This window comes from Chlorocebus sabaeus, chromosome 3 (genome assembly GCF_047675955.1).
Source record: "Chlorocebus sabaeus isolate Y175 chromosome 3, mChlSab1.0.hap1, whole genome shotgun sequence".
In the NCBI taxonomy this organism is placed as follows: domain Eukaryota; kingdom Metazoa; phylum Chordata; class Mammalia; order Primates; family Cercopithecidae; genus Chlorocebus; species Chlorocebus sabaeus.
In genome coordinates this window covers 20,362,711-20,375,446 of record NC_132906.1, presented here as the reverse complement: position 1 = coordinate 20,375,446, position 12,736 = coordinate 20,362,711, and the positions used below count along the sequence as shown (strand labels likewise).

The 12,736-nt window shown below is 40.5% G+C and overlaps 1 long non-coding RNA gene across 1 annotated transcript in view; it reads left to right on the top strand.

Annotated features, from left to right (window-relative positions):
- The window catches only part of LOC140710887 (uncharacterized), a 39,828-nt gene that overhangs the window by 19,184 nt on the left and 7,908 nt on the right, over positions 1-12,736 (top strand). The window lies entirely within an intron of this gene.

The window sequence follows — 12,736 nt, the reverse complement described above, 5'->3', positions numbered from 1 at the left end:
AGATAAAGGCAGGGTCTCGCTCTATTGCCCTGGAGTGCAACAGGCTGGAGTGGAGTGGTGTGATCATAGCTCACTACAATCTCAAACTCCTAGCCTCAAGCAATCCTCCCACCTTGGCCACCCAAAGTACTAGGATTACAGGTATGAGCCACCACGCCTGGCTGGCTGTCATGCCATTATTTAGATAAAGGCAGGTGAGACATGAAGATGTGTAGCTCATTTTGGGGTAGGGACACCCTAAAAGTCTATTAGTCAGACTTCATGCTGTTTGCAGCTGGGACACCTTCCTGTCTGTGTCAACATTCTGTCTTGCTTGGGAAAAGGCCACTGTGGAAACAATACACCTGTGTAGCAGGTAGACTGAAATCAGATGTGTCTAAACATTTTTTTGGCAAAACAGTGGGATGAACTTTCCAGAAGCACATTTTCCTGAGCCCTGAAAAGCCTCTTGGGGAAAACTCATCCTGGAGAAAGCAGATGCTAGACGTAGGAGCTGGACTCAGTAAGAAAATGTTGGTAGTTGGAGGAGGAGAGGATGTTATGGAAACAACATCGATATCAATCTGAAATGTCAAGTCTTAATATTCAGATTTGTTTCCTGACCCAGACAGAACCCACTGGACTTATATTGGGTAATTGGGAAGAGGGGGTCTGTAAAGGAAATATTAAAGGAGATACTTAACTTTGTATGACTCACAGGACTAGGTCGGCTTTCCACCTCCTCTAAGAGCGTTACACATAAGAAGCCCCTGCTTTGTAACAGAACGGTACAAACTTTTGGTACCTCAAAAGCTCTGTGCATCAGCTGTCTTGGGAGGTGTTGAAGCCCCAGGAAGCTGGTGGATGCCAAGTGGGAGGTGGTGGTACCCAGTGGAGAAAGGTTTGCAAGGGCATAAAAGATGTTCTCTAAGGACTCCCAGAAGTATCTGAAGGAACCTTTGCAGGGGGACTCATAGGTAGGCTCGTTGGGGCAGAAGTTCATTTATCCAAAGGAGTTGGGTAACTGCTATTAACATAACCCCATCAATACCCACAGGCCTATGGTAATTTATGACACAGAATGTGCAGAACTGTTAGCCACACACTCAGCTTTGGCCCTTTCATACCAGCGTCCTCTGGGAAGGGATCTTCCGGGCTCAGAGCTAAAACACTTAGCTGGACTAGTGACAGAACTTCAGAAGTCATCTTCACTCTCATGTACATTCTCTATACTTTCTATCTTGCAGCATAAGGCACAGGCTGTATGTGCCATCTTAGGCAGCATCTTTGATTCTGGAATTTTAAGAGGAAATAGAGTAAGACCAAAGAGGCTGGGATTTAGATGTTGGCTGTTTAGAGCTGGCCACAGGCTTAGGAAGACATACACTGCCTGTGAAGGTATCTGTGTTCTCCAGTCCAGTGCAACAGGATATGAAAGCAGATAAAAATGCGAGAAGGAAACTCTAGGAGAGTGTGTGTTTGGCTAGAATAACTCCATGCATTTTATTTCTTGTAAACCATAGTACAGCAATAAGCAATAGACAGGATTCGGATTTACCTAATCTAAATTATTGGGGAAACAATAATATAAACTCAGAATCTAAAGGGAGAAAAACTGCAATTGATTTCTCCCTCCTTCCGATCCCTCCTCCTATCTGCCCCCGCCCACCCCCGCCACACACACACACACACACACACACACACACACACAGAGAAGCCATTCCTGAGCATTCCTCTGCCCAACTCAGGAGATGAACTTCTTTAAAAGGAGCGAAGGGAACAGACTTTGTGGGGAAGACCAAGAGCTATAAAGAGAAGCCCAGGGCCTTGAGACTCTTGGTCCTGCATTTGCCAGCTGCCTAAATGTGGGTAAGTCACCCTGTCTTTAATTCTTCTTTCCCTCATTTGCAAAATGCTGCACTATCTACTTCATAAGGATATTGTGAGGAACAAATAAGATATATGCACAATAGAACACTTTGTAAACAGTAAAATGCTGCGTGGATGTTCATTGCCTGTGTTAGATGTGCAGAGTATGGTAGCATCTGAGCAGAGTGTATAGAAGAGGCCAAAATTTGGAGTACTGCTATGTGATTTGGGCAGGTATCATGATCAGAAAGACCATGGCTGACGCCAGAGAAATGCTCAGGATTGGAAGGATGAGCTGGATATTGAGACTCAGGAAGGCTAGACGTTGAGTGCAGGGCAGGGATCTCTTAAGCAGGGTGGAATCAATCATATTTTTATTCCGCAAAGAATGTATTGGTTAAAGAAGAGAACAAATATTGTACGATTTCACATATATGAGCTACTGAGACTAGGCAAATTAATCGAGACAGAAAGTGGCATAGCGGTTACCAGGGGCTGGAGTGAGGGGGAAATGGAAAGTTAATGTTTAATGGATACAGAGTTTCTGTCTGGGACAATGAAAACTCTGGAAATGGATAGTGGTGATGATCATGCAACATTGTGAATGTACTTATGACACTGAATTATACACTTAACAATGGTTAAAATGGTAAATTTTATGTGATGCATTTTTTTTTTTAACAGAGTCTTGCTCTGTTGCCCAGGCTGGAGCGCAGTGGTGCAATCTCTGCTCACTGCAACCTCTGCCTCCCAGGTTCAAGCAATTCTCCTGCCTCAGCCTCCCAAGTAGCTGGGACTACAGGTGCACGCCGCCAGACCTGGCTATTTTTTTTGTATTTTAGTAGAGATGGGGTTTCACCATGTTGCCCAGGCTGGTTGTGAACTGCTGAGCTCAGACAATCTGCCCACCTCAGCCTCCCAAAGTGCTGGGATTACAGGCGTGAGCCACTGCGCCTGGCCCATATTTTAAGACCCCTCAGAAATACTGGTTCAGAACTCAACATTTCAAAATGTCTAACATGTAAAAGCAATAATAATATGACAGCTATGAGCCAGGGCTGTGGAAATACACAGAATTGGGTCCAGGGCCTTCCATCTTCTAGCTATGTGAAGAACCTTATCAAAGCTGCATAGGCTGGCTGTGGTGGCTCACACCAGTAATTGCAACACTTTGAGAAGCTGAGGTGGGTGGATTGCTTGAGCCCGGGAGTTCAAGAGCAGCCTGGGCAACATGGCAAGACCCTGTCTCTACAAAAAAAATACAAAAAAAAAAAAAAAATAGCTGGGTGTGGTGGCATGCACCTGTAGTCCTAGCTACTTGAGAGGCTGAGCTGGAAGGATCATTTGAGCCAGGGAGGTTGAGGCTGCAGTAAGCTGTGATCGCACCAATGCACTCCAGCCTGGATGACAGAGCGGGAGTCTGTATCAAAATAAAAATAAAAATAAACATTGAAAGCTGCATGCTAATGTCTGTAAAATGGATATACGAACAGATCCTGGCTCCCAAGTAATTTGAGGGTTAACGTAATGTAGCAGAATCCCTAAAACATAGTAAGTGCTCAATAAAAATTCACTGGTAGCAACAATTGTAGTGAATAGAAGACCCTGTTCACACTTACATGCTATGTGTAGGCAGAAAAGGCTCACAAGTCTGAGCCTGCCCCAGACGAAAAGGTAGAGTTGAAAATACGCAATTGCTCCTGACTAAAATGGGAGCACAGGACATAAGCTCCCCAGGAGGCTCTTGGAGAAGGGAATAAATAGAGAAGATGGTTGAGGCTTGCAGCTGAGAGTCAAGGATAATAGAGAGTGGTTTGCTTCTGAGTAGGGGATTCAAGTGACTAAAAGAAGACAAGGAGGACCTCTTTGTCCTGTTTCTTCCAATATTTCACTTTGGGTGCTTTTAAATATTTTATGGAAGTAAAAAGGAGGGAGGAGGAGAGGGACAGAGGGAAGCTTTCTGTCTTAGTCTATTTGCTGACACACACACAGGACCTTCTCATACCTCTGATGACGTTTACCAACTCTACTGACAGCAGCTCTGGCAGGAGAGTGGGCTTCTCTCTACTTGAATGGAGCTCCCCGGAGAGCACATGTAGGACACAAAACCCTTTATTCTGCTTCAGGAGGGTAACTGGAGCTGATGAGGAGAAGTTAGATTAGAAAATGGAAATGAATTTAGTCGTTTAAGTATTTAAAAAAATGTTTCCGCCCATAAATAAAATGAAATCTGAGTTTTTCAGTCCACTAAATGATAGCTTTCCTTTTTCCTTTAGCAGATTTCTATGTCTAGAATTCACATACAATCACTGATTTTAAAAGACACATTTTACTTGCTAAATAGCAATGAGAAGAAGCACCCTTCTCCCAACCCTTTCCTCAGAGCTATAGCCACTATGTCTTCCCCAGTCAATGGGGTGGCTCTGTTGGCCCTTTTGATGAATGGCCAACCTATTTTTCCAAAGTAGTTGTACCATTTTGCATTTCTACCAGAGATGCAAGAAAGTCCTAATTTCACCATATTCTAGCCAAGACTTGTTATTTTCTTTCTTTCTTTTTTTTTTTTTAAATGAAGTTTCGCTCTTATTGCCCAGGCTGGGGTGCAGTGGCATGATCTCTGCCCACTGCAACCTCTACCTCCCAGATTCAAGCTATTCTCCTGCCTCAGCCTCCTGAGTAGCACCCGCCACCACACCCAGCTAATTTTTTGTATTTTTAGTAGGGACGGGGTTTCGCCATGGTGGGCAGGCTGGTCTCAAACTCCTGACCTCAGGTGATCCGCCCACCTTGTCCTCCCAAAGTGCTGGGATTACAGGCGTGAACCACCACGCCCGGCCTGTCATCTTTTTTATTATAGCCATTCTACTAATGTGGAGTGGTATCTCAATATGGCTTTGATTTACACTTCCCTAATGACTAATGATGTTGAGTGTCTTTTTATATGTTTATTGATCTTTGCAGGTCTTTTTTTTTTTGGAGAAAAGTCAATTCAAGTTCTTTGCCCATTTTTAAATTGGATTTTTTTTGTAACCTTAAGTTATAAGAACTCTTCCTATATTCTGGATGCAAGTATCTTAGTGGACATAGGATTTATAAATATATTGTCCCATTCTGTTGGTTGTCTTTTCACTTTCTTACAGGTATTTTTTAAAGCAGGAATTGAGTATAACTTTACACATAACATTTAAGAGTATCATCATTCATGAATTAGGTGAGGTGGAGAAAAAGTTGAAAGCCATAAAAAATGGCTGATGAGAGTGTCAATGTTTAACCTGGAAAGGAGAAAAGTAAGGAGAGATGTACCTCGATATTTAAATATAAAGCGCTCCCATGCATAACAGAGCAGGCGTGATACGAGTGACTCCAAAAGGGAAAACTGGTACCAAATCAAAGTTCTAGAGCAGATTTGGATTCAAATTAAGTGATTTTCTTAATCTTAGAGTTTGTTTGTTTGTTTGTTTTAACTAAAGTGAGCTTTCATAAGAGCTGTCTACAATAGAAGCACTCAAGTAAAAACTAAATGCGAAAACCAAATTATATATCTCAACAATGTGGCTGGAGAGAATCTACACTCTATAGGAAGTTAACCTGGACAATCTCCTAATTTTCTTTCTGTCTAAATTCTCTTTCTTTCTTTTTTTTTTTTTTCTTGAGATGGAGTCTCCCTCTGTTGCCCAGGCTGGAGTGCAGTGGTATGATCTCTTCTCACTACAACCTCTACCTCCCAGGTTCAAGCAATTCTCCTGCTTCAGCCTCCTGAGTAACTGGAATTACAGGCACCTGTCACCATGCCTGGCTAATTGTTGTATTTTTAGAGATGGGATTTTACTGTGTTGGCCAGGCTGATCTCAAACTCCTGACCTCAAGTGATCCACCCGCCTCAGCCTCCCAAAGAGCTGGGATTACAGGCATGAGCCACTATGCCTAGCCCTTCTGTCTAAATTCTATGCTTCTATTACATTACACATTTTCAAAAAAGATAGCGTTGGTCAATATACAAGGTTTTTTGTTTTTTTTTTTCACTTAATCAACCTGTGAGAATTTTGAATAGTCATGTTAAGTTATATTAAAAAGTAACTATTTCTAAGGAAAAAAATTGGTAGAAACCATTCTAGAAAAACTGCTCTAAACTAAGAAAGCATAAAGGTTTTAGTATCCAAGTAAAAACAGCGTTACATAATAATGAAGCATTTCATAGTACAACTGTTCCTATCATGTGTTAATAAATGACTCAGACAAAAATAAACATGAATCTTGCCCATTTAACTTCAGTTTTGCTCTTTCAGCTGTGGAGGTTAGATCCAAATATCTTCATAGAGCAATATTACTCCATTCTCCTTCTGTGGTTATGACAGGTAGAAGGAAATTGCTAAACTGTTCACACAGCATAACAGCCAGAGAATACAATTTCTAGAAAACATTGGTTAAACTATTTCCTGGCCCGTGGTACAGAGAATAAAAGAAAAATTCCTTCAGACACAGAGTATAATGTAAAGAGCTTGAAGCACAATAAAGGTCAGCAAAATCATTGTTCATTTCCCTTGGAAAACATACAAAACCTAGAAATAAAGTCCAAGAGAAAATTGAACATGAAAAAGAAATCCAAGAATAATTATTCTTACTACTATAAAGCTGGCTTAGCAATAACCACTCAGTCACTTGCCCAGGGCAGCTGAGAATTTATAACAGATGAATGAATAATAAGGAATTTTGGCTGGTCGTGGTGGCTCATGTGTGTAATCCCAGCACTTTGGGAGGCCAAGGCAGGTGGATCACCTGAGGTCAGGTGTTCAAGACCAGCCTGGCCAACATGGTGAAACTGCATCTCTACTAAAAATACAAAAAAATTAGCCAGGCTTGGTGGCAGGCACCTGTAATCCCAGCTACTTGGGAGCCTGAGGCAGGAGAATTGCTTGAACTTGGGAGGCAGAGGTTGCAGTGAGCCTAGATCGCACCACTGCACTCCAGCTTGGATGACAGAGCGAGACTCTGTCTCAAAAAAAAATAAATAAATAAAATACAGAATAAGAAATTCTGACTATTTTATTCTTATGGGAAGCATTGACTGGTTGAAACAAAAGCAAAAATTGGCAAATGTTTTAAATTTATTTTCATTTTTGCATAAGAAATACCTGGGGACAGGAACAAATAAAAATTAACGGACTCAATAAGAAAGAAAAGAAGATACAATTAGGAAAAACAGAAAACAAATGAGTGTGAGCTACTAAAGATCATTTCCATGGCTTAGAAGGAGATTCACCAGATATGTTAAAATGCACAACAAAAACAGAAACAGTAAGATGAAGTTAGAAAGGAAAGTTATAATCATGGAAAGTAATTAAAAATAACAGACAAATGCAGCCGTACTCATTAAAAATTGATCAGAGGGGAAAAAATTTAAAAAATACTTACATGTAAGAAAATATTTGTTGTAGGAAATACTGATTTGGAGGAGAAAGCCCAGCTAGTAGAAGAAGAGTTACATGAATCAAAAAAGAGCACAGGCCAGGCGCGGTGGCTCATGCCTGTAATCCCAGCACTTTGGGAGACCAAGGTGGGCGAATCCTCTTGGAATGACCACTCCCAACCTCTCTCCTTGCCTGCCTCCTTGTGGCAGGGTGTGCCATCAGTTGGGTCCTCAGGGAAACAGACGTAGGAAGTTGAGAGTGCAAAAGGTTTATTGGAGAATAAGACCTGTGGGAATAAAAGGGAGGAGCTGGGATTGGCTAGGAGAGCCATCTTACTGAGATGCAGACCTGACAGAGTCTCTTCTGTCCAGATCAAAGTTTGTCTTGAGAGGAGCCCACCGTTGGGCAGAAAGGGCTAGACCCTTGGATCACAGTCTTGCTTAGTCATGGGCTAAGGCTACCGAGAGAAGAGAAAGAAGGCATGACCTTGTCTCAAAAGCTAAGGTGGACCTGCAGAACTGAACAGCTGGAGGCTGTCAGCTAAGCATATTCCTCGCAGCTAGGCAATGAGTCTTCCTTGACTGCAGTTCTGAACGCTGCACATTCTCATGTCTGCCACACAGTTCAATGCCTCCAGATATTCACTCCAAATCATCAGACCCGCCTCAGCATCACTTTGCCCCACCATTTCAGCCAAACTGACCCCTGATCCAAAAGAAGAAAGAAAGTCTGAGGCCTGATTTGTGTATCCCCAAGTCTTCCTCCAGTACTGACCTCTCCCTCTCCCCCGTATGACTCGCCATGAGAATGTCCATGCCATTCAGAGGAAACCCTAATGCCACCCACAGAGGGTGCATGGCCTACAGCCCTCATAAAACAGTTACACAAAATTCTAATACTGATATATTCCTCAAACATGAGTTGTTCTGTTTTGAGAAGTACCACGTGTGGCATACCAACAGCTAATCCAAAGGGCAGTCTGCCAAACTCAGTAAAGATGCTTATCAGTCTCTTCTTTTCAAAGGGGTCATAACCTTGGAACCTAGTTGCATCCAGTGATGCCTCATTAGATGTAAAAGGGCTTTGAGAGTCCCTTTCTATGTCAATGCAAGAAATTATCCATATAGTGCCAAATATTTATGGGTGTATGAAAACACTCTTGACTGAATTTCTCACTTTTTTTTTTAAATAGAACGAACATGTACTTTCAAATAGTGAGTAATCAGCAGGAACAAGCCAAAGTTTAAAGAAGAGAGCATTTAAAGCACTTCCTAATTTTCTTCTTCATAGTGTATATATTTAATATGGTTAGTACTGGGCTCAAAGACAGATTTTTTTCCTCAAAAATTAATTTTAAGACATTTGTTTGGAACTCAATCCATATTCCCATTGAAATAATGACACTTAACTTTTCTGGGTGAAGGTAAAGTTCAAGTACCTGCAACTGTAAGAAGTTACCTTTTCTTCTACTATAAAATATACTTAGAGATATAATGCATAGCAACACATTTTTAAGTAAATGGATTATTCACCTCCCTTCACAATACTATTCAACATGGTTACTTAAAGTATAAAAAAGACCCAACAATGGAAACAGAAGCTGTCATAAAGGAGGAGGGGACCAAGGGCTTGGAGGATGGATATGAAAAATAAGGCTGGATAAGTTTCCCCACTCCTCATTTTCAATTTTGATTTTTCTGTTTTTCACCATTTCTTAGTTTCCCCGGTCCCTCTGAATTGCCTTACAAACACACAACCAGGCTGGTGGACATGGTGGAAAGAGCAGTAATGGAAATTTCCCTGCTTTTTTCTTTTCCTCTTTCCTCGTTTCTTCCAGTTCCATCTCTCCTCTCCATTTTTCCCTCTGCTATTTCCCTCTATCATCTCTCCCTCTTTTCTCTCAAATGCCTTTTCTCTTCTTCCCTTAGCCATATGCCCCATCATTCCTTATGTGATATTGTTTTGGCCTTTAAATTCCTCCCTAGTTTCTTAAATTCCCTCCATCCCATGGCGGTTGCCTGGATTCAGACTGTCACCATCTCTCACCTGCAACCCAAATGTTTCTCTTTGCCTGTACCCTTATGCCTCCCATCTGTTCTCCATGCTATAAGTAAGACAGATCTCGTCATGTTACTCTCCTAATCGAGGACCCCAATATTTGGGGGGATTAAATTTAAATTCCCTTTATTTGGCTCCTATCTCCTCTCGAGCCTCATCTCTTTGCCAGCCCTCCATCCATTCCATCTGACTGATTCCTTCCTAGATCCTCAGCCTGGGTTGAGGTCTCCTTCAGCGTTCCCACAGCATTTAGCTTTAACTTAGCATTTTTAGTAACTTTCTTCCATTTCTCCGGACTCTGAGCACCTTGAAAGCAGACACTAAGTCTTTTTTCTGTAGCACAATTCTGCAGAATTAAAAAAGTCCACTCCCCTACCAGTTTTGGGCGCAGTGACAAGTAGAGAGAGGCCCTGCTAGAACGAGGCAGGAACTGACCAGGAGTGATGAGGGGTAAGAAACAAGCGCACATGTGAAAGAGATGTGCTGTTCTGGGTAGCAGAGGGTCTGTATTAGCACGAGGGAGAGGGATCCCAACTCAGGAGGAAAATTCTTAGCTGATGCAAGAGAGGGACATTTTTACAGCAGCACCGTTAGAGCTCAGGCAAGAGAAGTGAGCTAAGCTGGGCACAACTAAACAAGGAACTTTCTATACCCTTGTTTAATATATCACAATGTAAACAAAAATACTGAAAATCAGTGTCACGGTTCTAATGCTTTAGTTTTGTGAGCACCATTAGAAATGACTGCTAAATATATAATTTGCTTTAAAAATCTTTGCAATTCAGTTTTTGTGAAGGAAACTTCATATAATATTTGGCTAATTTAAATATAGTTTATATATAATATATATACACAATATATGCATATATGATATATATATAATGTACATTCTGAAACAAACCCTGCTGAATAGTGATTAACAAGGAGTATAAATTAAGAATCCCTTTTACATTGGGAGGGCTGCCTTCAATCTACAAAGCTTTTCCTCCCAGCTCACCCAGCTAACCCAGAAGAACAGGGGTAGAGAAGAGGGAGACCACGCTGTTTTGAACAAATTGTGTTTGGAAGACCTGTAGAAGAACCAGGTAGAGCTGCTAATTCAAGAGTTGGAAACACAAGACTAAGAGCAAAGAACTTGAACTTGGAGGTCTTCCTCTTAGAGAGGGCAACTAGGCAACTAAAGTGGCAAGAGCAAGAGAAATGAAGTGGGAGGAGAGCAAAGACCAAATTTTGTCCTTAAGAATAACCCTTTCGACAAGAGCAACCAAATTAACCTCAGATCCCTGGTAACGCAAATGCTTGCCTAAACATTTGTCTTCATTAGGAGTTGAAGGTGACCATGCATAAACTATGTCAGGCCACAGGGAAACACTACTTTACTAATTCTAAAGTGGATATTCTTCTTCTTTTTCTTCTTTTTTTTCTATCCAAACAGGCTGACCCATGGTGGTGAAAAAACAGTAACCACAAAATCAATTAAGGCCTACGAAAATATGTAACTTAATATAGGCTTTAAAAAGAGAAAGTGTTCCATTTCATGCTTTAGTACAATAAATATTTAATAAATTCAGCAAACAAAAAAAAATGTTTGTTCTTTCTTTTGGTGACAAGGAAAGCAGAAGATAAGGAAGAAAAAGGAAGGACATAGAAAGGGGAATAAAATGAGATAAAAGCTCCAGAGATAGATAGCCACAAGGAACTCAATATACAAATGGAAAAACAGAGAAACACAAAAGCAGAGTTCAGGGAAGTAGAAGGATGAAGCCTTGGCAGTTGACAGTAAGTTGTGAGAAGAGACAGATAAGAAAAATGCAGATGTTTTGAATCTCAGTAAAAGGTGGTGCCACTAACCCAGATAAGGAACACTAACCCTGAAGAACAGAGGTAGAGAAGAGGGAGACCACGCTGCTTTGAACATACTGTGTTTGAAAGACGCATAGAAGAACCAGGTAGAGCTGCTAATTCAAGAGTTGGAAATACAAGACTAAGAGCAAAGAACTCGAACGTGGAGGTCTTTAGAGACGGCAACTAAAGCTGCAAGAGCAAGAGAAATGAAGTGGGAGGAGAGAAGAGAAAGAAGAAACTAAAAATGAATATCAAAGAATGACTACATTAAACTACTGCAGTAACTTTTTTAGTGAAAGCAATGAGATCAAATGTGCTGCATTATTTTACAATATTTTGGCTTGACATTTTGTGATACATTGATCTAAGTGTATATTTCTAATTTGATTTATGGCTACACTTTGTTTTAATAGTACAAAGACATGCAGAATCAAATGGAAGTGTATCATTGGTGGCACTTACTAAATAACAGTACTCAGGTTTCTGTCATGTACATTGATTATGCAAAAGTTTTTTTTGAAACCCAGATGGTTGATTTCTGCTTTCCCTGATATCAATGAGATGTCCTCGCAAATTAATTGGAAGGCATTGTATTTTTAAATTTTTAACAAATGGATTCAAAACCCACTGAAACTCTTCATTTGGAAGATTTTAAAATTAGTTAGAAAAAAAAAGTCTTTTTCCCAAGTTCTTTAGTTATGGAGATATGATGGTTTCAGTATGTGTCGTATTCACATTGATGAGGCAACAAAACCACTTAACAATGGGAACCCTGCCAAATCTTCGTTTTTTAAAATGCTCTCTTCATAACTCAGCTTCTTTTGAAGAGTAATTAATCAATTGCTCACTCATTAGCTGACTTCTGTTCAGATCTAATTAGATTATTATTGTTTCTCCTCATAATGTGGCTGATGGCAGAGCTCTTACTAGAAAGTCAGATCTTACCATTTCATATTCCCTTGGCTTGCATTATTGGTATCATCTTCAATCAGGAGCTTCTTTGCAGAGATATTTAAAAATCACTTGTTTTTTGTTTGAGGATTAGTTTATTTAAAACTAGAAATTTTAAGTCATAAATCCATGGAAACTGCAGTATGTGGCATTACGCTACACGCAAGTGAATGAATGAGATCACAGAGGTCAACAAGGTCATTATGCAATGCTCAGTCTTCCCCCAGGACATCTTGTGTACCTTAGGTGACACAGACGGGATGGGAGCAACAGTGTCATTCTATATATAAATATTAGTCAAGCCTTCCAAGTGGATTTCCAAATGTTAGGAAAATGTAATTTCTTTCTCATGTTAAGATTTTTAAAAATATAAATAGGATTTCAATTATATTCTTCCTGTACCCCAGTGGCTTGTCTTCCAGAACCCTGGAGAAGTGAGTCCTCACTTTGGAGACCACGACTTAAAAGCAGTAGTTCTTAAGCTTTAGAGTTTCTAAGAATCTCTCTGAGGTTATTTATTTATGTGTTTATTTATAGTTGGGTTTACTGGGAAATAACTTCTATATAGTAAAATTTACCTTTGGGGGTATATAGTTCCATGAGATTGGCCATTGTATGTGTAATGT